The sequence below is a fragment of the Prorops nasuta genome, unplaced genomic scaffold (genome assembly GCF_024137725.1).
Source record: "Prorops nasuta isolate Cenicafe-Biocafe unplaced genomic scaffold, Cenicafe_Pnas_1.2 PNAS00045, whole genome shotgun sequence".
In the NCBI taxonomy this organism is placed as follows: domain Eukaryota; kingdom Metazoa; phylum Arthropoda; class Insecta; order Hymenoptera; family Bethylidae; genus Prorops; species Prorops nasuta.
The window spans coordinates 562181-584210 of NW_027116842.1; the positions used below are offsets into that span (position 1 = coordinate 562181).

Here is a 22030-nt window from a genome sequence, read left to right on the forward strand (position 1 = left end):
TCCAAAGTTGTATGCCCAAAATCTCTTGCAAGCACTTCACTCTCAAGGATTTTCTTATAAATTAACTCATATTTATCCATCATTTTCTTACCTGTTTCCCTACACATCAACTTTGAATTATCGCATTTTCTCCAGCACACTAGTGCCATTTATATTTTCCTTTTATTAATATAAATTAGGAAATACACCAATTCATACGATGAATGCCTCTCATCTTTATTAAATATACAGCTTTCAGTTTCCTAATTTTACTCACTGTATGCCTCATCACATGTAAAATATTGCAATCATGAATTCTTGTCATATTTACAGATCTACATGAGATTGTTATTATTTTCATCAACTATGTGATTTCTAATTCCAAAATTGTATACCCAAAATCACCTGCCAAGCACTTCAGTCTCAAGGATTTTCTTATAAATTAATTTATATTTATCCATCATTTTATTAACTGTTACTTTCAACATCAACTTTGAATTATGGCACTTTCTCCAGTATATTAGTGCCATTTATATTTTATATTCATTAATATAACCTTGGAAATACACCAATTAATGAAATGGAAGCCTCATCTCTTCTTAGATGTACATCTTTCAGTTTCCTAAATTTATTCATTGTATGCCCCATCACATGTAAATGATTGAAATCATGAATTATTATCATCTTTACACATCTATATGATTTTATTATAATATTCATTAACTATTTGATTTATATTTCTAAAATTTTATGCCTAAAATCACCTACAAGCCCTTCACTTTCAAGAATTTGCTTAGAAATTGATCCCTTTTTTACCTTTTTCTTAACTGTTACTCCCAATATCCACTATGAATCATGGTTCTTTTTCAAGCAAACTATATAGTGCCATTTGTATTTTCTTTTCATTAATATAAACTAGAAAATATACAAATTAATGCAATGGAAGCCTCTCTTTTGTGGATATACTGCTTTCAGTTTCGCAAAATTATTCACTGTATATTCTATTGCATGTAACATATTAAAATGATGACTTTTTACATAGTCTCATTTCTAGATGATCTTATCATTATATTTATTATTTAATTGACTTATATATATTTCAAAGAGTTTATTATGCCAAGAATCACCTGCAAGCTTTTCACTATTAAAAATTGGCTTCCAAATTTTTTAATTTCTCCACCTTTTCCTTAGGTTTAACTCTCAACATTAACTTTTCATTATGGCTCTTTCTATGGTAAACTGGTATCATTTCTGACTTCTTCTATTAAATATTGCAGCTGAAGTCTGCACAATGACACAATAAACACGTTATTGTAATTCAATCTGAAATAAAATCTCACTAAGTACCAAAAAATATATTGCATATTATATTATAAAATTTAATGTTATATTTTTATAAAAAATTAGATTTGAATAATTTTTTTGGAGATAATAATAATTTCTTTCTATTCTGATTAGGGGAGCGTAGATAAATATTTGGTTTTAATATTTTTTTATATTATAATTGAATATTAAATAACGATTAGAAAATATTCATCTACTTTTCTTTAATCGTAGTAATAAGAAAGTTTTATTGTCTCCTGGAAAATTGTTTGTATATATAATAAGCAGAAACTGTTATTGTCTCATGGAAAATTATTCTTATATGTTATATAACCTATCGGGCAGTTGAAATCCATATGAGTTTAAAGAAAAGAAAAAGTTAAACATGAATTTTGTTAATGACTTCCATACCTAAAATTTTAGCATATGTTTATCAAATATCTTAACAATTTCTTTTAATTAATATGCTCCTAATAATCACCGATGCACATAAATGTTGAAAGTATACTTCTCCTTGGCACAGTGTTGAAAATATTTAAATATTAATCTTACTTCATCCGGTCAGCTCTATATCATCAGCAATGAAATTGTCAATGGAAATTTTCTGTCTCAATTTAATCTGAAAAAGCAATTTCTCACAAATACCAAACAATATATGACATATTATATTGTAAAATTCATTTTTATCTAATCGTAGTAAACAGAAACTTTATTATCTCCTGGAAAATTGCTCATATACATGATATAACCTATCGGACAGTTGAAATCCATATGAGTTTAAAGAAAAGAAAAATTTAAACATGAATTTTGTTAATGATTTCCATACCTGGATGTTTAGCATGTGTTTATCAAATATCTTAAAAATTTAATTTAATTAATATGCACCAGATAATCACCGGTACACATAAATGTTGAAAGTATACTTCTCCTTGGCTCAGTGTTGAAAAGATGTAAATATTAATCTTATTTCATCCAGTCAGCTCTACTATCCTCAGCAATGAAAATAGAAATGTTCTATCTCAATTTATCTGAAAAAGAAATTTCACAAAGTATATTAACATCCAATATTGTAAAATATAATGTTATACTTATCTAATAATTGTCGACACCTTATGTCATTATTATTCGAATTCATTTATCATTTTGAAAATTTAACATATTCACTAACATAGCAATGATTAACCTCACACTACAATTGACAGTTAACAGTAGTCGCCGGATTAATTATATCGATTACATTTTATTTTATATGATAGATTATAACACTGGTTTTGTCGTTGAGTTTAACCAGTTGGCAACGCTGAGAAAAAATGACGTCATTTTCCTCTTAGCGGCCAACTTCAGCCCGAGACATACATTCTGGCTGGAGAAGAAGATGACGAAGGAGAAGAATCTTAATTTTCAATATATATAGCTAACTGAGTATGATATCTCTGGATTGCGTGAACTTATTTTGATGTTCATGGGCTCAAATGAAAGCTTGTTCAAAACTATTTTAAGAAAAGCTTTACTTGAATCATGACAATGTATCATTCATGGAGAAAAATCGATTTAAAAACTGAGACGGCCAAACTTGCTGTATAAGATACAGTAGTGCCTCGACAGCGGTATAGATGCGGCTATACCTACTTTTAATGTTTGCCGTCGAGACACTACCGTGTCTCTTGATTAAATGATATTTTTTATTTTCAATATCAATAATATCCCGATGCCTATCCATTTTTTCATCTAATTTCGTTTTTAACATTTTTTGCTTTATTTCAGAGTTTTCTTTTTAAGCGATATATACATAATCTTCTTTTAACTTCATTTCTTGATCTTTCTTTTGTAAAAGTTCATTATGTCTATGCCTTAAATCTGTTTGTTTTACTTCTAGTAAATCTAAATATTGCTCCCAATTGTGTGCCAAATCTATTTTTTTAAATTTTTCTTGCTTTTTTTCTTTCTGTAATTCCTCACTTTACATGAAGGTATTCAAAGATAATATATTAATAAATAATAATTATATTTTAAAGTAATTCATTTTAAAATCATACACATTACCTTTGGTTCACGACTGAATTGTTTGTTATATTTTTTTCAATTATGTGATCTTCCTTGTCCTGATTTTTCTTTTTTATCTCTTCAGTACTTTCTAAGATGGTATAATTACCAATTGAGCAGGAAATATTTGTAGGCTTCTTTGTATTTTCTACATTTGCCTTTGCAGAAAATGAAGAAGAAGTTGAAAACTAGCTGGGACAATTTTTCTTTATATCCGAAAATGTCATCAAACTCTTCGTAATACTTAAAAATTTTTAGCTGCCGCCCACTTTTGCTATTGTTATCGACACATTCCTTATATGATTTGTGTAAGGCATTAAATTTCCATCTAACTTGATCTCTGCTAAACTGAAAACAGGTTATCTGTATTATAATTGACAAACTGTGGATTACTGTACGGATACAAAAAATTTGTTTTTTTAGCTACGCTTTATGGTCTTTCTGCATTTTTAGTATATATTTGATTTTGATCTTATTCTTTAATGAAAAAAGTATGTTGTATATGTATATATAAGGGAAGAGAAAGAGATTTTATTCTGTCTTATTAATTATTTTACAGTTGACATTGTAAACTACAGAAAACTCAACATAGTCAAAATGAAGATGTGACTCTTACTTGAAAACCTAAATCATCCATATCTAAAACAATCTGATCCCATAAATGAGTTTTCTTTTTAGGATGTTCTAAGGAATCTTTATCTGCATCATATATGATGCTAGCATAGATAATATTGCATTATGAGTCCATTGAGCAGCTGTAAAACAATAATTATAATAATTTTGAGTATTTATTTAAAGAAAAGCACCTTATAACAATTATAATAAATGCCAACTTTAATTAGGCATATACAGAGGGTGTTTCTCTATCGGCGGAATATAGGAGATTCGTGTTAGTTGACTATAGCGCTCAGGAGATGGTATCTGAGAGCGGTGATTGGTCAATATCATGTAGTGCCAACATGAAATAGTACGTTACCAATAGATGAATACGAAAAATGAGACCCATCCGCCATTTTGAAGTGGAGAAGTGTTTACATGCTAGTTGCAGCAGAAAGAGGTGTGAAATGGAAAAATGTCAAATAGTGAGGTTACTAAAGTAAAAATGGAAAATAATGAATGGAAAGTTCGAATGTTATTACTTTCCATTCATTATTTTCCATTTTTACTTTAGTAACCTCACTATTTGGCATTTTTCCATTTCACACCTCTTTCTGCTACAACTAGCATGTATTGTAAACACTTCTCCACTCCAAAATGGCGGATAGGTCTCATTTCTCGTATTCATCTATTGGTAACGGACCATTTCATGTTGGCACTAGATGATATTGACCAATCACCGCTCTCAGATACCATCATCCTGAGCGCTATAGTCAACTAACACGAATCTCCTATATATATGCCGCCGTTAGAGAAACACCCTGTATATTAATTTTAATTAAATGATTTTCATATTATTTAGTTTAGTTAGAAATGCATTTATATTAAAATATAATTAAAGCATATTGATAATAATATCTTACTTATTTTATTTGAAAACTCCGTGGACTCCATTGCCTCCATTATCTCCATATTTCAAACTGCTTAAACTTAAACTATTTAAACACAACTGCCACCTGAAGACTGTACCGACTATACATAATTACAGTATTTTTCTTTTATTATGTTGATATTAGTGGCATTTAACTCTGAATTTCTTAGAGTTTGACTAGCTGTGTTTCAGGGTGTTGGAAGAAAAATTAATAGGAACATAACTTGTGTTAGAATGTGTTACACAGTGCTACACTGTGTTGCTAGTAACTTCAATAGGAAAGCAGCCGTTGTAACCGGGGAATACGATACAGGTTAAAAATGAAATAACAGACACTAAGAGATCCGAGAACACTTATTTATTCAAGAATGAATCACAAAAAACTAAACTAAATTATCCCGAGGGAAGAGGCCTCCCGTGATGTCCGGGCACACTTATTATACGGTGCACTGATTTTACTAATTCACTAAAAAGAAAAGGGGGGAACACAGGGGGGAAAGCAATGGGCAGGCAACGGGCGAAAAGGCGGCGAAGGGAGAGCAGAAAAAGGAAAGGAACAGGGCAAAGAAAACTTTTCCATGGCTCCGACTGCGATGTCCGGCGATCCCACAACGTCCGTCCAGAATACTTCACAAAACTCGACGAAAACCAAGGTAGGGGCTGCTGCATTGAAAGCCGACGTGTTTCAATCGCAGCAGCGACGACCCAATTCTCTGTACAAAATACGTACGATTGCTCTGGAAGTCGAACAAGGTGTAGTCCAATTTGACACTTATTCCCTTGTTCTCAGTGTCATTCCCCTCATTCCGGGGGTTCCAAGTATGCATAGTTACGATCGGGATCCAGGGACCAATCAATGATTAGGTATGGATCCGCGATCCATAGTTCTCGCCGTTCCGGCTAATTACTCCTATGCTTTACAATTTACATGATAGCTGGCTGTCTACCTCCTGCGCGAAGATCCTGCGTGGTCGTCCTCAGTAGCAGACGACGTTAGCGCTTCAGGATCCTGCGGCGGGGCGATGCGGTGCGGGGTCGGCAACGGTGGGCCGGTAGTGGCGCGGGCAGGGGAGAACGCAGCTAGGCGCACGAGGCGTCAGCGCGGTAAGGAGAGGGGACGGTACTCGCTGCTAGGCGCTCGCGGCGCGAAGCGCGGTAAGGGGAAGGATAGGGCGACGCGTAAACATACGCGGACGGTACAATGGGTGCGAAGGAGAAAGACTTATCGCGAATTCGACTACCTGCACTAGTGAGCACTGAGAATATCTCTATCCTCTGCTTTCATATTAATAATAAAAAGATAGAGATACACTCAGTATGTATACCAATGCAGGTCTTCGAATTCACGATTATGTGGATTTGGCATGGGTTAGAGAAGGATGAGGGATAACAGTTTTCAAGCTCTTGTTGGAGCAGAGGATCCTTATTCTAGGATACTTATAATTTTAGCATTGGATATAATATATTTAACTCTAAATAAACTACAACCTACTAACATTCGCTCAATCCTCAATCATGCTATTTCCTAAAAACATTTACCCTCCTCCCGCGGATGGCAATTACAATATCCCTTAAGCTTGTAACTACATTACCATCGCACGGAAAGTTCATCCTTTCTCACTCACTCACTCACATACATACTCAAGGGTAGGGGAGGCGCCAAGGGGGAGAGACGAGAGAACTAAAAAATAAGCATGTTTCTGTAACGGGTTTCTACCACATTACAATGTTAATATGAGGGGGGAGGCTGCCCGGGGCTATGGTATATATCTAGTATTGTCTGAAATCTTGATAAAACCTGATGTGTACATACCTAATGTAGTGAGGTTAGTTTATAGGCCAAGCAATAGAGCTTGAAATGATGAATTATTTGACATAAAACCTACCTGGTAACCGGCTATGCCATCAGGTGCAGGACAGTCCATAGATTATTCCCACCATGTTTCCTACTCAAAAATGTCATTTGTTAATTTTTTATTAACAATTATTAACAAAAAATCGCGTTTTTTTTAGTTTTTTTCATTACAAAATGTTAACTATTGAAGGAATGTAAAAAGTGTAAAGAGATGAATTTTAGAGAATAGTATTATGAAGAGAATGGTGGTTCAAACAATCCGATCGGTTAATTAGAACCGGAGAAAAATCGGAGAAACCTAAAAAAAATTTCTTTTTTTTTTAAATTCATAACTCCGCCATTTTTTAATATTAAGAGCTCAAACTTTGCACAGAGACAGCTGTTGGTAAGTACTTTACGTGTGCAAAAGCTGGTTTCTGTCGGATACTTAGTTTTTGCAGAATCCTCGATTTAATTTTTTTTTGCAATATTTTCGCGGAGGGCTGCTTGCGTTTGAGACCGTCCGATTAAAATGTTAAAAATAGATTTGAAAACTAGACAATAACAGCAACAAAACGTTTATTCTATTTTTTTAATAAAATGCGTTTAAGTGAATGAAATTCTATTGCGAACATGAGCAGAAACGGCCGAGTGCGCGAGAGCGGTCGGGTGGGGGGAACGGTGCGGAGTTGAGGGGAAACGTATATATAGTAATACGCGCGCGCTGCGCCTCGCGCACTCGGCCGTTTCTGCTCATGTTCGCAATAGAATTTCATTCACTTAAACGAATTTTATTAAAAAAATAGGAAAGACGTTTTGTTGCTGTTATTGTCTAGTTTTCAAATCTATTTTAAAAATTTTAATCGGACGGTCTCAAACGCAAGCAGCCCTCCGCGAAAATATTGCAAAAAGAAATTAAATCGAGGATTCTGCAAAAACTAAATATCCGACAGAAACCAGATTTTGCACACGTAAAGTACTTACCAACAGCTGTCTCTGTGCAAAGTTTGAGCTCTTAATATTAAAAAATGGCGGAGTTATGAATTTAAAAAAAAAAGAAATTTTTTTTAGGTTTTTCCGATTTTTCTCCGGTTCTAATTAACCGATCGGATTGTTTGAACCACCATTCTCTTCATAATACTATTCTCTAAAATTCATCTCTTTACACTTTTTACATTCCTTCAATAGTTAACATTTTATAATGAAAAAACTAAAAAAAACGCGATTTTTTGTTAATAATTGTTAATAAAAAATTAACAAATGACATTTTTCAGTAGGAAACATGGTGGGAATAATCTATGGACTGTCCTGCACCTGATGGCATAGCCGGTTACCAGGTAGGTTTTATGTCAAGAAATATTCTCTATTGCTTGGTCTATTAGTTTGTGATTAGGATAGTGGCATACCCCCCCCCACTGGTGTGGCGCCTTGTCGTGGTGGGGGGGGGGGGGGCTCACCTTGGGTCGGCTTCCCACCCTTCACCAACCGGTATGGTCGGTGGGGGGCCGGTCGTGGGCTCCGGGTGCCAAGACCACACCAAACCAACCAACATGGACAGTTCTGGTTCGGATAAACCGTTTACGGTGCAGGGGAGGGATACCCTAGTACCGGTAGCTGAGGGGGTGGTCACGCAGGCCTCCCTCCTACCGTCAGCAAGCTACTGTGGCACTTATACGGATGAGCGGGCCGCGCTGAGGGAATTTGCTACTGCTCTGGCTCCGGAAGTGACACTGCAGGCTTCCGTGATCAACAAAGCTACTGCGAGGAAGAATAAGGAGACCACCAAATCCATGTATAAGAAGGTCAAGTCAGTGGTCAAGATGATGCAGACTTTGAAGGCGGCAGCCCAACCTCCGGAATCTGAAGGACGCAGGACCAGGGGCCAAACCAGGGCTCAAACGGATGAAGATGTCATTACGATCGATGGGGAAGGAGAAGAGAAGGAGAATGCTACCATTGCGTCAGCACCTCCCAAATTATCCAGGACAGATGAGGCACGGCAGGGTTACGCCAATAAAAATGCAACGGAACCGGCGCTACCTACTAGGAGCATCACGGAAGAGCTGCAAATGGCGAAGCGGACCGAGATAGTTAATGAAAGGCAATTGGAGGATATGAAAAAGAATCTTCAGGATGTACAGGCGAAATCGGCGTTATTGTGTACAATAATGGAGGAAAATCCTGGGGAACAACACCTCATAAAGAAGCGGGAAGATGACATGCGTCAAGCAGCGGATCGATTATCGGAGGCTTAAAACGACTATCTCAAGGTGAACGAACTCCTTCTGCTGAGGATGGAAAATCTGATGACATGCATGGAGCTGATGTACACCAGTCATAAGTAGGAAATGGGTGCCCTCATTGCGAGGGTTGATGCCATTGAGAAGGCGGGCATGATCACCTCCCCAGATCGGACGGTTCTCAGAGAGGAGAAAAGGAAGAAGCGGGCACTGGTAAGTGCAGAGCGGATTGGAGAGGCCCCCACTACCCCCCTACTTAGAGAATTTGGCCGAACAACGGCAATGGAAGTGGAGAACACACTCCCACTGGATAAGAAGGATCCGACATCCACAGGAACTGCCTCCTGGACGACGGTAGTGGCGGCACTAAAACCACAATGCCAGCCGTCCAATTTTCAAACTGCGAGCCAGGCGAGAGCCAGAGAGGGTTCGAATAGAACGGGTACCTCGGGAGCCTTAGTACCGGGCTTCTCTTCGGCGAAGACGAGAAGGAAGAGACCTCCAAGGACAAAGGCGGTTAAAGTGGTGGCTAGCGGCGACGCGAAGATGGACGACATACTCGCTGCTATAAGGACCAAGGTGAATCCCACAACAATGGGGGTAAGCATATCGTCGATAAAGAAGACAAGGGCGGGCGAACTGCTTATCGAGGTCGGTGCTGACACGGAGAACTCCAAGGTCGACGAGCTTCGGACTACAATAGACCGGGTTTTGAATGGAACTGGCAAGGCCTCCCATCTTATTCCAACGACGGCGGTGGACGTTTTGGATATCGAGACTTGGACGGCGGAAGAAGAGATTCTATGGGCAATAGAGGAGGTTGCGAGCCTGCCACATGGGGACAGCTTAGCGCGGGTGGTTTCCAGGAGGACAATATTCGGGAATTTAAAGAGGGTGCGTGTAGTACTCCCGGATAAGGCAGCGGAGGCTCTCCTACTTGCGGGTAAAGTAAGAATAGGATAGTTAATGGGAAAGGTACGGCCGGTAAACACTCCGATGCGATGCACGAAGTGCCACCAAACGGGTCACATGAGAGTAGCATGCAGGTCATCAAAGGACAGAAGCGAGCTATGCATGAGGTGTGGAAAAGGTGGACATAGGGCTGCCCAGTGAAGGGAATACACCCGCGGTGTGTTGTGAGCAGTGAAGATAGAGGGCTGGATGGTGCGCACTTTCCCTTCTCAAAAAACTGCTCGATGACAGCCGGGGTGAGACAAGGGGAGCGAACGGTCAGCAAAAACGCTGTAGCGAGGAAGGGATAAGGGTTAGGCAGCTAGACCTTGGCCACGGGCGGACGGTCCAAGCTGTATTCATATAGAAAGAGCGGTAAACGACGACGTGCACATTCTTCTGATGACGGACTTGTATAACCTTCGTAAAGGGGGAGCTTGAATTGGCAGTCCTGGTCGTAAGACGGCGATGGCCAATCTTACGGGTGAGCCTTGGAGAGAAACCCAGGTGCGGGAATACTTTGTTTCAGGAATGTGGCGTGGAATACTATTTGTGTCTGTCTACCTCCCTCCTTGCGAGTGGGCGAGGTTGTCTGGGTGCTGACGGACATCGGTGATGTCATTGCCGAGACCGGGCGTGTAGTAATAGCGGGTGATTTCAACGCGAGACACCATCTTTGGGACCGCCTTACTAATGCCAGGGGTATTAAGGTGGTGGAATTCATGGCGTCACATGGGCTACGTCTGTACACTGAAAAAGGAGTACTTACATTCGAGTCGACGAGGAACAGGAGTTCAACGGTTGACTTGACTATCGCCTCACTGGGATTAGTGCTAGAAGGATGGATGACTACGGAGGAAGACAACTTATCGGATCATTATATAATCAGTTTTGATGTCCGGATGACTACGGCCACCCCTTCAGGGTCAATTCAATTTAAATGTACCTCCAGATGGGCTAAAGCGACATTGAACCCTGGAATGGCCTCCTTGGCCTGTCAATGGTTGCTGAGCGGGACGAGAACGGCGATATCAGACGTTAGTAGGGCGTTAGTTGTGGCTTCGGATGCGCCGATGAAGCGGAAACCGGTATACAGCAAGCGACCGGTAAAATGGTGGCGGAACCCGCGATTACATACGCTATACCGGGAACTGTCAGCGCTCAGACGACGAGTGCTTCGCACTAAGCTATCGGGCAAGGAACAGGTGATTGCTGCGTGGAAAGCTGCTAGAACAACCTTTAAGAAGGAAGTGCATAAGTCCAGGGGCGAGAGCTGGAGGAGTTACGTGGACACCCTGAACAATGACTCTTGGGGCCCACCTTTCCATCGATTTTTTCGGGGTCCGTCCGCTAGACCCGTTGTGCGGTCTGCAGCAGAAAATGATGAGCTGATTGCAGAGCTGTTTCCTTGGGACGATGGGACTGATTTTGTAGCGACGAACAGGGACGAGGACAACATGGAAGACATTCCACAGGTGACAAGGGAGGAGGTCCTACGGGCCATTAAGGCCATAAAATCGAATTCAGCTCCCGGAGAGGACGGCATCGAAGGAACCTTGACTAAGGCTGTGGCTGAAGTGACATCGGGACCGATGGCTGCGGCAATAACGGACATCCTGCGTTCGGGGGATTATTCGAGAGAGTAGAAAACCCAGAGACTGGTCCTGATTCCCAAGGCGGACCCGAATAAAGTTAGGCCTATCTGCCTGGTATCGACGGAAAGTAAAATTGTGGAGATGGTGATCGAGGAACGTTTGGAGGGGATATGTTCCCACCGTGGGGTTCCCAGCTCCAATCAATTCGGTTTTAGGTTGGGGAAATCGACGATTGATGCCATAGAGTCGGTGATGGTGTCCTTCAGACAGGGGAGGAGCGTATGCGACTACGTGATGATGGTGACGATAGACATTGCAAATGCCTTCAATACGGTTCGACACAAGGCAATAACCAACGTGCTGGCCGCAATTGAGGATATGCCGCGTTATATGGTGATCGTGATAGGTATCTGCCTGGCGAATCGCTCGATAGTGTGTAACGGCTCGGAGGGCGACTCTGTTTATAAGTGTTACCGAGGGGTACCTCAGGGATCGGTCTTGGGCCTAACACTATGGAATATTGTCTTCGACGCGGTGACGAAGATAGAGGTTCCAGAGAAGTGTAGTCTGACGGCCTTCGCGGACGACGTGGCCTTGGTTGCTCGCGGGAGATGTCTAGATAGCGTCGCGATACTGATGGAAGAGATGATAGCCACTGTTAGCAATAAACTGGGAGATCTTGGTCTGACTATCTCCTCAACGAAGTGTGAAATGATGGTAAAGACCGGATACAAGGACGCCGTACTTGCGAGAGCCTCCCCTAACATACGTATCGGCGGAGTAACTATAGTGGCAGTGGAATATATCAAGTATCTAGGGGTGTGGATCGATAGGAAGCTGACTTTTAAGGAACATTTGCGGGTGACGACGGAACGGTCCGTAACATTGTCGCGGGGGCTACATTCGGTGCCGCACAGAGTGAGAGGACCGATGTAATTTTTGAGAAGGCTGTACGTGACGGTAGTATACAGTGTATAGCTGTGTACGGGGTTCCTGCGTGGGGCATTGTCCTCAGAAGAGCTACGGCGGCCAAGAAACTATAGTTGCGGGTACAAGGCCTATCCTTCTTATGGCGACGGGGGCATGTTGTTCCGTCTCTACAAAAGCCATACAGGTCACCGCGAAAGATATTCCCATTGACCTACTGGCGAACGAAAGGATGTTGGCGTGGGAAAAGATGAAGACTCTACGAGGGGAGGCGTCACTGGTTCATGCGGAGAGGGAGCGAGTGAAGAACCTCTGTAGGAAGGACACCATCACCATGTGGCAGAGAAGATGGACGTCCTGCTTGAAGGGTGGATGGACTGCCAGGATTATTACGGATGTTGCGAAATGGACGGAGATGCAACGAGATTGTCCAATCGACTATTACGTCATCCAGATGCTGAGGAACCACGGGTCGTTTATGTCCCATAGACAAAAGATTGGGAGGAGTAAGTCGGTTGCGTGCCTGGGATCGGACAGTGGTGAGGATAACGCTGAGCACCATCTATTTGAGTGCGTAATGTGGAAGGAGGAACGACTGTCTCTGTGGCCGGAAGATGAATCGCCGAGCCCGGAAACGCTGGTGGATTACCTGATAGCGAAGGAAAAGTGGGCGGAGTTACGGACATTTTGCAGGGTCACTATCATGAAGAAGGACGACATGGTGCGGGGATTAGAAATTAGCGGGCTCAATGTAGATTCCAGCAACCTTGAAGAAGCAGGAGGACACTTGTGAGGAGTGACAAGGTGAATACGTCAAGAAGAAGAGGATGAACGAAAGTTAGCAATGGTCAAGGCCAATGTGTAGACCTAACCATCGAGGGACATGGCATTGTACCTACAATGTCAACGCGAGGGAAAGGTTAGGTTGGGCAACCAACCTAACTTGAAGGGTAATGATGGGCGGAAGGTTAGGGCGACCCATGCCTTCAGGGATTCAGCCCTAACCTTCCAATCTAAGCCCAGTGCAGGGGTTTTAGTGGGTATAAGCCACCGTGTTACACCACCATGCGGGGGAGTCCCACATAACCTAATCCGGGTAACTGTCCTTTTCAGGACACTGCCCTTGGTAGGGCGATCCCGGGGGAGGTATGCATAAAGCATTTCCCCTTCACTTAAAATAGTAAAAAAAAAAGGATAGTGTGGCTTAGTGCATATTTAGTAAATCTACAGGTAAATCCAATTACTTATGATAAAAGGAATCAACAATTAGATAAGTATAATATTTTATTTTACAATACAGAATGCAGTAAACTTTGTGGTACTTTGTGGAGTTCCTTTTTCAGATTAAATTAAAATAAAACAGACCGTATTTCATTGCGGAGGATAAAACTGACAGGATTCGCTGAGATATATATTTACAACATTGCGGAGGGTAGAACTGACTGCATACACTGAGATTCATGTTTACAACTTTGCTAGTGAGAAGTTTATGTTCAAAATTAATGTTTGTCAAACAGTATCAGAATTATATTAATTGAAAAAAATTGTTAAGGTATTTGAAAATTATGTATGCTATACTTTGATGCATTGAAATCTTTAACACAATGCATGTTTATTTTTTCTTTTCTCTAAAATGGATATGGATACCAAATGTCCAAAATGTTATATCCTATATTTGAACAATTTTGCAGAACACAATAAAAGATTTTTATTACTACGATTAGAGAAAAATATATGAATATTTGCTAATCATTATTTAATATTCAATGATAATATAATAGACCAAATATTTGTCTACGCTACTCTAATCAGAGTAAAAAGAAATTATTATTCTCTCTACGAAAATGTTCCTAATTTGGGATATGATTGTTCAGAAAATTAGTATGAATATTTTATTAATAAATAATAATCTAGCATTCCTGACTTTATCATAAAAATAGAAGAGTCTGTATTTTCATGAAAATAAGACTTTTGTAAAAGAACTGTGGTCTGATAATAAGCACAGTTAACTCTAGGCTTAATTTGGAACAATTAATAAAAATAACAATGTCATCAATCGAATAAGCTGAGGAAATTAAGTAGTATAGTCAGTAAAATATTTAAAATTAAGAAATGTATACTGTAGAAATAGCAGTTTTTCTATTACCAAAATAGAATTTGATGGTTTTCAAATTAACAGGATAATTGCCAAGATCACATACTGTATGCAGTCTTAAAAAATTTAATCTTCAAGTTGGCTAAAAGATAATAAAAATATCTTTTGCATTATGTACGGTATATGAGTTAACTATAAAAACATCTTTGAGTTGATATTAAAAAATCTTGATGAATAATATGTAATAAGTTTAATGCATGGACTACAGAAAACATGTTAAATATATTTAATACCTAACAAGAATCTATTAGATATTAGACCAAATCTCTATGGGCATTATATGTACTGTATTTCTTTCATTTCTTATCCAGCTTGCAGTTATTAAATTCTCTATTTAAGTGTAGCAAATTTAAAACTAATGAAATGCCCTAATTCCTACATAAAATCTGGTAGAATACAAATTTCATGTGTAAGAGCAGACTCTCCAAAAATGTCAAAAAGGGACTAAAATTTCATAAATATTATAAACATTAGAACCTTAAGGCCCATTCTCCCTTTAAGATATATACAAAAATTATTAACGGGAATACGCGCGTATACCCACATTACAGGGCGAAAACTATTTCGAATGCAGCGTCGTCATTTGTTGACGGATTTGCATTTTTGTGGACTTTTAGGAAACGCAAAAACATTATCTACTAAAGTACGTTGGGGGATTTTGCGATTTAATTGTTGTTTCTCAAGAATGTTAATATATTTATTTAAACAAATTTTTTTTTCACTTTTTGTTAATTTTCTTAACGTAACTTAGTAGATAAGCTTCTGGCATTTCCAAAAACCTGTAATAACTTTACAATCCGTCAACAAATGACAACGCTGCATGCGAAATAGTTTTATCCCTGTAATGTCGATATACGGATTCCCGTTAAATTCACGTCATTATTATATGCATTTAGAGCATTGTAGTTTAATTTCTTTTCAAAATGTATTAAATTTTCTCATTTATAAGCATATTTTAAGAAAAACTTGCAGGTGATTTTGGGCATAAAATCTTAGAAATATAATTCAAATAGCCGATAAATATTATGAGAGTGTCAGGTGGTGCTACTGTTGAAACGCCACTATCTCAATGCGGTGACTTCGGTAGTTAGTACTAGTTCGTTCTTGTTTAGGCCTTCGAGCTGAGAACATAGACATATTTGAATAAAGATATATTTATGAGTTCTTAGTGTTATATTTTATACTAATACGCCTAAGTACACATGTATAGAGAGAAGCCTCCAAAAGTGTAATTATGATAAGAATTCATCATTGTATTATTATGCATTTTATTTAATATATTATTAAATTAATATCTTGAATTGAAGCTTTACATTGTGTAATAATGTGGACATTGGACAATGTTTCATTAGCTTGAATTAGATAAAACAATTATTTAGTTTTAATTCCTATATTCTTGCAAAATGTTACGAGACCACACGAAAAACAAGCTTTACCTGCAAAAAAGGGCGGCAAGTACATACATTCTCTAGCGTAAATAATATAGTAAAATAAAATATTCGAATTAAAAAAAATGAATGAAATCCAAATGTTAGATAAGTATATATTTTTACCGTGACAAAAGTTAAAATTTCGAAAAACAAATATAGTAGCACAACAAAGTTGCTTGCCGAGCCTACAATATTCAAACCTAAGTCGCTATCTTACAATATAAGGTCTGAACCTTTGAACAGAGTTAAGCTACAATTTTAGTTAGCTTTTACTTCAGACGAAGATCAAACTAAAGCAAGTATTGACGATTACATGGAGACAACTTGATATTAGCGAAGACAGCGCTAAGCTTAAGTTCTGTTTAATGTTACGGACCTAAGCATTGCTTTTCGTAATTTCAAAATGTGGCTATTTAATGTTATTGCATATAACTGGCTTGGCAACTAACTTTGTTGTACTACTATTTTTTTCAAAATTTCAACTTTGGCCACGATAAAAATATATACGTGCCTAACATTTGTATTTCACTCTAATTTTTTTAATTCTAAATAATATTACATTATATTATTTACGCTGGACGATTTATGTACTTGCCGTCTTTTTTTTACAGGTGAAGTCTGTTTTATGTGGGTTCTTTTAAAGACAAATTACTTTTCTCTTTTATTTTATTGCCAAGTGCTTCCGTAATGTTTATATTTAATTTTTAAATGATACATTATAAATTAATACTTTAATCTAAAAAATTATTGAATTTGAATATTAACTGTAAACTTGCATATCTATTAAATAAAATTAGTAAACTGCAAAATAATTTATTATGTTTGTTTTGTAACAATATTAATTGAACAAATACTTCTATGTACAATGTTTATTAATTTGAAATTAGATGTAAATTTACATGAATAGGAGAATGGGTTATTTACAGTCTATAATGCAATATTGTGCTCAAGTACATATATAGTTTTCTATTACATGGCAAAGAAGAATTATGCCTATAAGGTCTGTTTCTGTTATCTGCAATATTCTATTAAAATGGTATAATACATGTTACTTATACTGTACAGTTTTTCAGTCAAGTGCAAACTGGGATGCTATTTTTTAGACTATTCGTCTGCTTATCTGCTCCCCTTTTTGAAATAGTATAGAGAAACATACAAAAAATGGTAACTTAACTTACACTTGACTGAAGAACTCTGTTGCATAAGAAACATATTATATCATTTTAAGTATAAAAGTATATATAGGCAAAAAACAGATCTATAATAATCGGTCTTTAAACGATCCCCCTTTAGAGATGTAAATTTAAACAATAAAATTTTACAGTATATCTGGTGAATTTCCTATTGATTAAGCATAGCATGGGTAATTCGTTAACAAGCACGAAGTTTCAATGTGTAGAAAAAAATTAATTTTTATATACATTAGTTCGGTGAAAATTTACCAATTTTGCATGAGTTAGCCAGACATCTTGTAGAAATTTTAATAAATTTATCGAAATTATTAAGGAATTATGGAAGATAGAATTTACGATTCATGCAATTTTCATAAGTATTTTATACGGATAAGAATTTGCACTCTCCTTAATGTAAAATTAATGGTCTTTTTCAAGGATGATGATTTCATGATCCATAAGCAGTGTCAACTATCGATTTTTTAGCCGAATCGCAGAAAAATGTGATCCACGTGTGCTCTGTTCCAGCCTTTTTGGGGTAGCGAAGAGGCATTGTGAAAATCTAGAATAAAAATTTCTATAATTATTTGTTACTTGATAGTATCGAAAGCATTCTTATTAACGAATTAATCTGTTTTATTTAATATTTTGTTTTGATAATTAATCACGATCTAATATTTCGTTAATTATGTTGGAACAGCTGTATTTCTAGGAAACTTAAAACCAAATGGACAGAATTATGTAAATATATACTAAGCAACAATTTTAGAAGATGTGTCAACATCATTAAACGTTGTAGGATGGAATCGAAAAAATTTGTTTAATAGAATTACAAAAAAATTCCAATTAACGATATATAACAGAGATTTATTATTAAATTCCGGATACGTGGTTTGAAGCTGCGTAACGATGAAATTTTCACCATCGATTTCTGAGTTAACTATAAATGAAAAAGTCTGATAATTATTTTTTTTTAAATTCTTTTTGTTTAACACTAGATTGCCTGAAGAAGTCATTTTGACTGCTTTTTAATTTCTGTTAGAGAAAAATATGTATGTAATAATAGAATTTCTTAGGATTTTAAGACTTTATACAAGCTTATGTACAAAAAGTCTTAATATTCTAAGAAATTATATTATTATAAACACTTTTTTTCTAACTGAAATTAAAAAGCAGTCAAAATGGCTTTACTTCTTCAGGCAATCTACTGTTAAATAATTTTTTTTTAAACGAAGCAATAACGGGCCGCATAAAGAAGGGGAAGCCTATTGAAACTAATGAAAGTAGTAAAACAGTGCTCCACTTCTCCACTGTCCCAATTCACTTCTCAGCGTCGAGCTCAAGACCTCCGCTGCCCACTGTGCAGTTACTCGAACACTTTTTGTTGATTAAAAAAAAAAATATTTCAAAAAGGATGAGAGCCCGCGTAAAAAAAATCGATCTTAGAAAGATCTTAATTTTGGCTTGAAATATAATCGTAAGATCTTAGTAAGATCTTACATTCGTCTTTCAGGCATTCTTGCTTTGGGTCACAAACAAGACGAATATGTAAGATATTTCTATGATCTTTCTAATACTTGAAAATGGTATTCTTGATTTGTATATATAGGACAGCCCGCGTAAAAAAATTTGGACTTGCAAAGCGCTTGGATTCGGCTGGAAAGATCCTCGAAAGATCTTGGAAAGGTCTTTCCAGTGTATTGGAAAGTAGCTTGCTCTGTCCCGCCAGCAAGACAAGTTCCGAGCTCTTGGCAAGCGCTTTCCAAGACGATTCGAAATTTGAGAAAGTAAGAAGAATAGGTTATAATTAATTTGTTTATTTATTTATTTTCATATATTTGTTATTATGATTATCGATTAATACAGATATTAATTAATTTTACTGCATGAAATTTTTTTTCCGCGGTGGGACTCGAACCTGGAACCGATGCCAATCTCACGTACAGCTGTCCGACGTTTGCACTATTCAGCTAAACTGGGATTTCTATATCGATTGCTATTTTAGCGTATATAGAAACAATAGAAAAATATGTCGTATTCTGATGTCAGCGACAAGATTACTTGTGGACGACTTTTAAGGCCTGAAATTAGTAACAAGACATTATAGGGACGTCTTTAGGATCTGAATGCTGTGCGGGATATTTTACGAAGCTAAAGCTAGCGTTCGATGCGAGCAATTCGATAAAGCTCAACATAGCCTGAAGTAAGCAAGCAATGAAAATAAAAAAATATGCATCTTCTTCCTTATTTCACAAGGAACAGATCCATATAGGTTAAAAAGTGGACCCGGCAAGGGAAACAGCTGAAAAAAAATTGTAGATGCTTAGAATGTGCGACCTTTTTGCAGATTTCTCTATGTTTTAGCTAAGTTTAATCCCGCTGCTACCCACAGAAAATTCGTCAGTTAATTAAACAAGTATGCATCTTCTTTCTTATTTCATAAGAGAGATATTCATATAGGTTAAGCAGTGAAGCCGGCAAGGGAAATAGCCGAAGAAAATTAGTGAATTCGGATTATAATAAACGTAAAATATTTGTGAGTACGTCGCACATTTTTAGATTCTATAATTTTTTCAGCTATTTCCCTCACCGGTTACAACACTTCTTAACCTATATGGATCTCTTCGTTATGAAAAGAGGAAGATGATGCATATTTTTTTAATTGGCTAACAAACTTCCTATTGGCAGCAGTGAGATAAAATTTAAGCGAATAATAGAAAACTGTATGAATAAGTCGCACTTTATTACTTTCAATCATTTTTTTCACCTATTTCCTTTGCTGGCTCCACTGTTTAACCTATATGGATCTTTCTTATGAAATAAGAAAGATGCATACTTGTTTAATTAACTGACGAATTTTCTGTGGGTATCAGCGGGGTTAAACTTAGCTAAAACATAGAGAAATCTGCAAAAAAGTCGCGCATTCTAAGCATCTACAATTTTTTTTCAGCTGTTTCCCTTGCCGGGTCCTCTTTTTAACCTATATGGATCTGTTCCTTGTGAAATAAGGAAGAAGATGCATATTTTTTTATTTTCACTGCTTGCTTACTTCAGGATATGTTGAGCTTTATCGAATTGCTCGCATCGAACGCTAGCTTTAGCTTCGTAAAATATCCCGCACAGCATTCAGATCCTAAAGACGTCCCTATAATGTCTTGTTACTAATTTCAGGCCTTAAAAGTCGTCCACAAGTAATTTTGTCGCTGACATCGGAATACGACATATTTGTCTATTGTTTCTATATACGCTAAAATAGCAATCGATATAGAAATCCAAGTTTAGCTGAATGGTGCAAACGTCGGACAGCTGTACGTGAGATTGGCATCGGTTCCAGGTTCGAGTCCCACCGCGGAAAAAAAATTTCATGCAGTAAAATTAATTAATATCTGTATTAATCGATAATCATAATAACAAATATATGAAAATAAATAAATAAACAAATTAATTGTAACCTATTCTTCTTACTTTCTCAAATTTCGAATCGTCTTGGAAAGCGCTTGCCAAGAGCTCGGAACTAGTCTTGCTAGCGGGACAGAGCAAGCTGCTTTCCAATACACTGGAAAGACCTTTCCAAGATCTTTCGAGGATCTTTCCAGCCGAATCCAAGCGCTTTGCAAGTCCAAATTTTTTACGCGGGCTGTCCTATATATGCAAATCAAGAATACCATTTTCAAGTATTAGAAAGATCATAGAAATATCTTACATATTCGTCTTGTTCGTGACCCAAAGCAAGAATGCCTGAAAGACGAATGTAAGATCTTACTAAGATCTTACGATTATATTTCAAGTCAAAATTAAGATCTTTCTAAGATCTTAAGATTATAGTTCAAGTCAATATTAAGATCTTTCTAAGATCGATTTTTTTTACGCGGGAGGTGATAGAAAAAAATGTTATAAGACTTTATTATTTATAATTATGTAAGGAAATCTATGTTTAAAATTTATGTGGTACATATCTTTGCACCGTTCATATTTTTAGAACTATATTATTGTGTGCGAATATCGGGATTATCTTAAAATATAATAACTGGTATTATTTTGCATAACTACGTCTTATTAATGATTTTCCTAAAAAAAGAGGTAACATTCTTGTGTTATAACATAATATTCCACTGAAAATTGAAATCACTATATCTAGTTGATAGAATTAAAAACATACTAATATAGCATGTGTATTAGAATTTTTTTGATACGCGTAATACTATATGTACAGAGAGAGATATTGAACTGTACTAGTGTATACTTTTGAGATTGACATATACTGTCTCTTTTGTGTAAATATGCATTCTGAAATTTAAATCATTTTTATATACTTCATTAACATCATTATTCATCAAGTTTACATTATTTTCCTTAGTCTTTAAGTATCCATGTGTTAAATAACGATTGTCTGTCATAAACTTGAAAAGAACATTTTGTAAAAAAACATTTAATCAAAACTGTTTAGAGCGCTAAACATTTGTATGCATTTCTAACAAAAATAATTATATAAGATCTAGGTACGAATTAGCAGAGACAAACAAAGTACTTTACATAAATTTTTGATGAATTTTTCCAATTCGGTGTAATTTTCGGTAGTCTGAGACAGGACAAAACTTTCATTGCACAATACAGCAATTATTGCCACCAATATGAAAAAGATTATCTTTCTCGTTCCATTCATCTTGAACTCTAATTTGATCTATAATAAACAATAAATTTCAAAATAATTGTATATGACAATATTCATTAAACCGGTATTTTAGCTTCACTCTAACATACTTTTTTAGATTCGAAAATCGGCCAAAATTTTCGTGTTAAAACCAAAGATGGATTATATTAATTTTTTGTTGCCTCTCTATGTTCGACAGCCA

General features: G+C 36.8%; 1 long non-coding RNA gene across 1 annotated transcript; it reads right to left on the reverse strand.

The window, feature by feature from the left end:
* Nucleotides 1-16859: 16859 nt before the first annotated feature.
* Nucleotides 16860-22030, reverse strand: LOC136784061 (uncharacterized). The gene is made up of 3 exons (XR_010824364.1): nucleotides 21939-22030; nucleotides 21711-21858; nucleotides 16860-17739 (listed from the first exon to the last, which is right to left on the reverse strand). It is a non-coding gene; the product is annotated as an uncharacterized lncRNA (long non-coding RNA).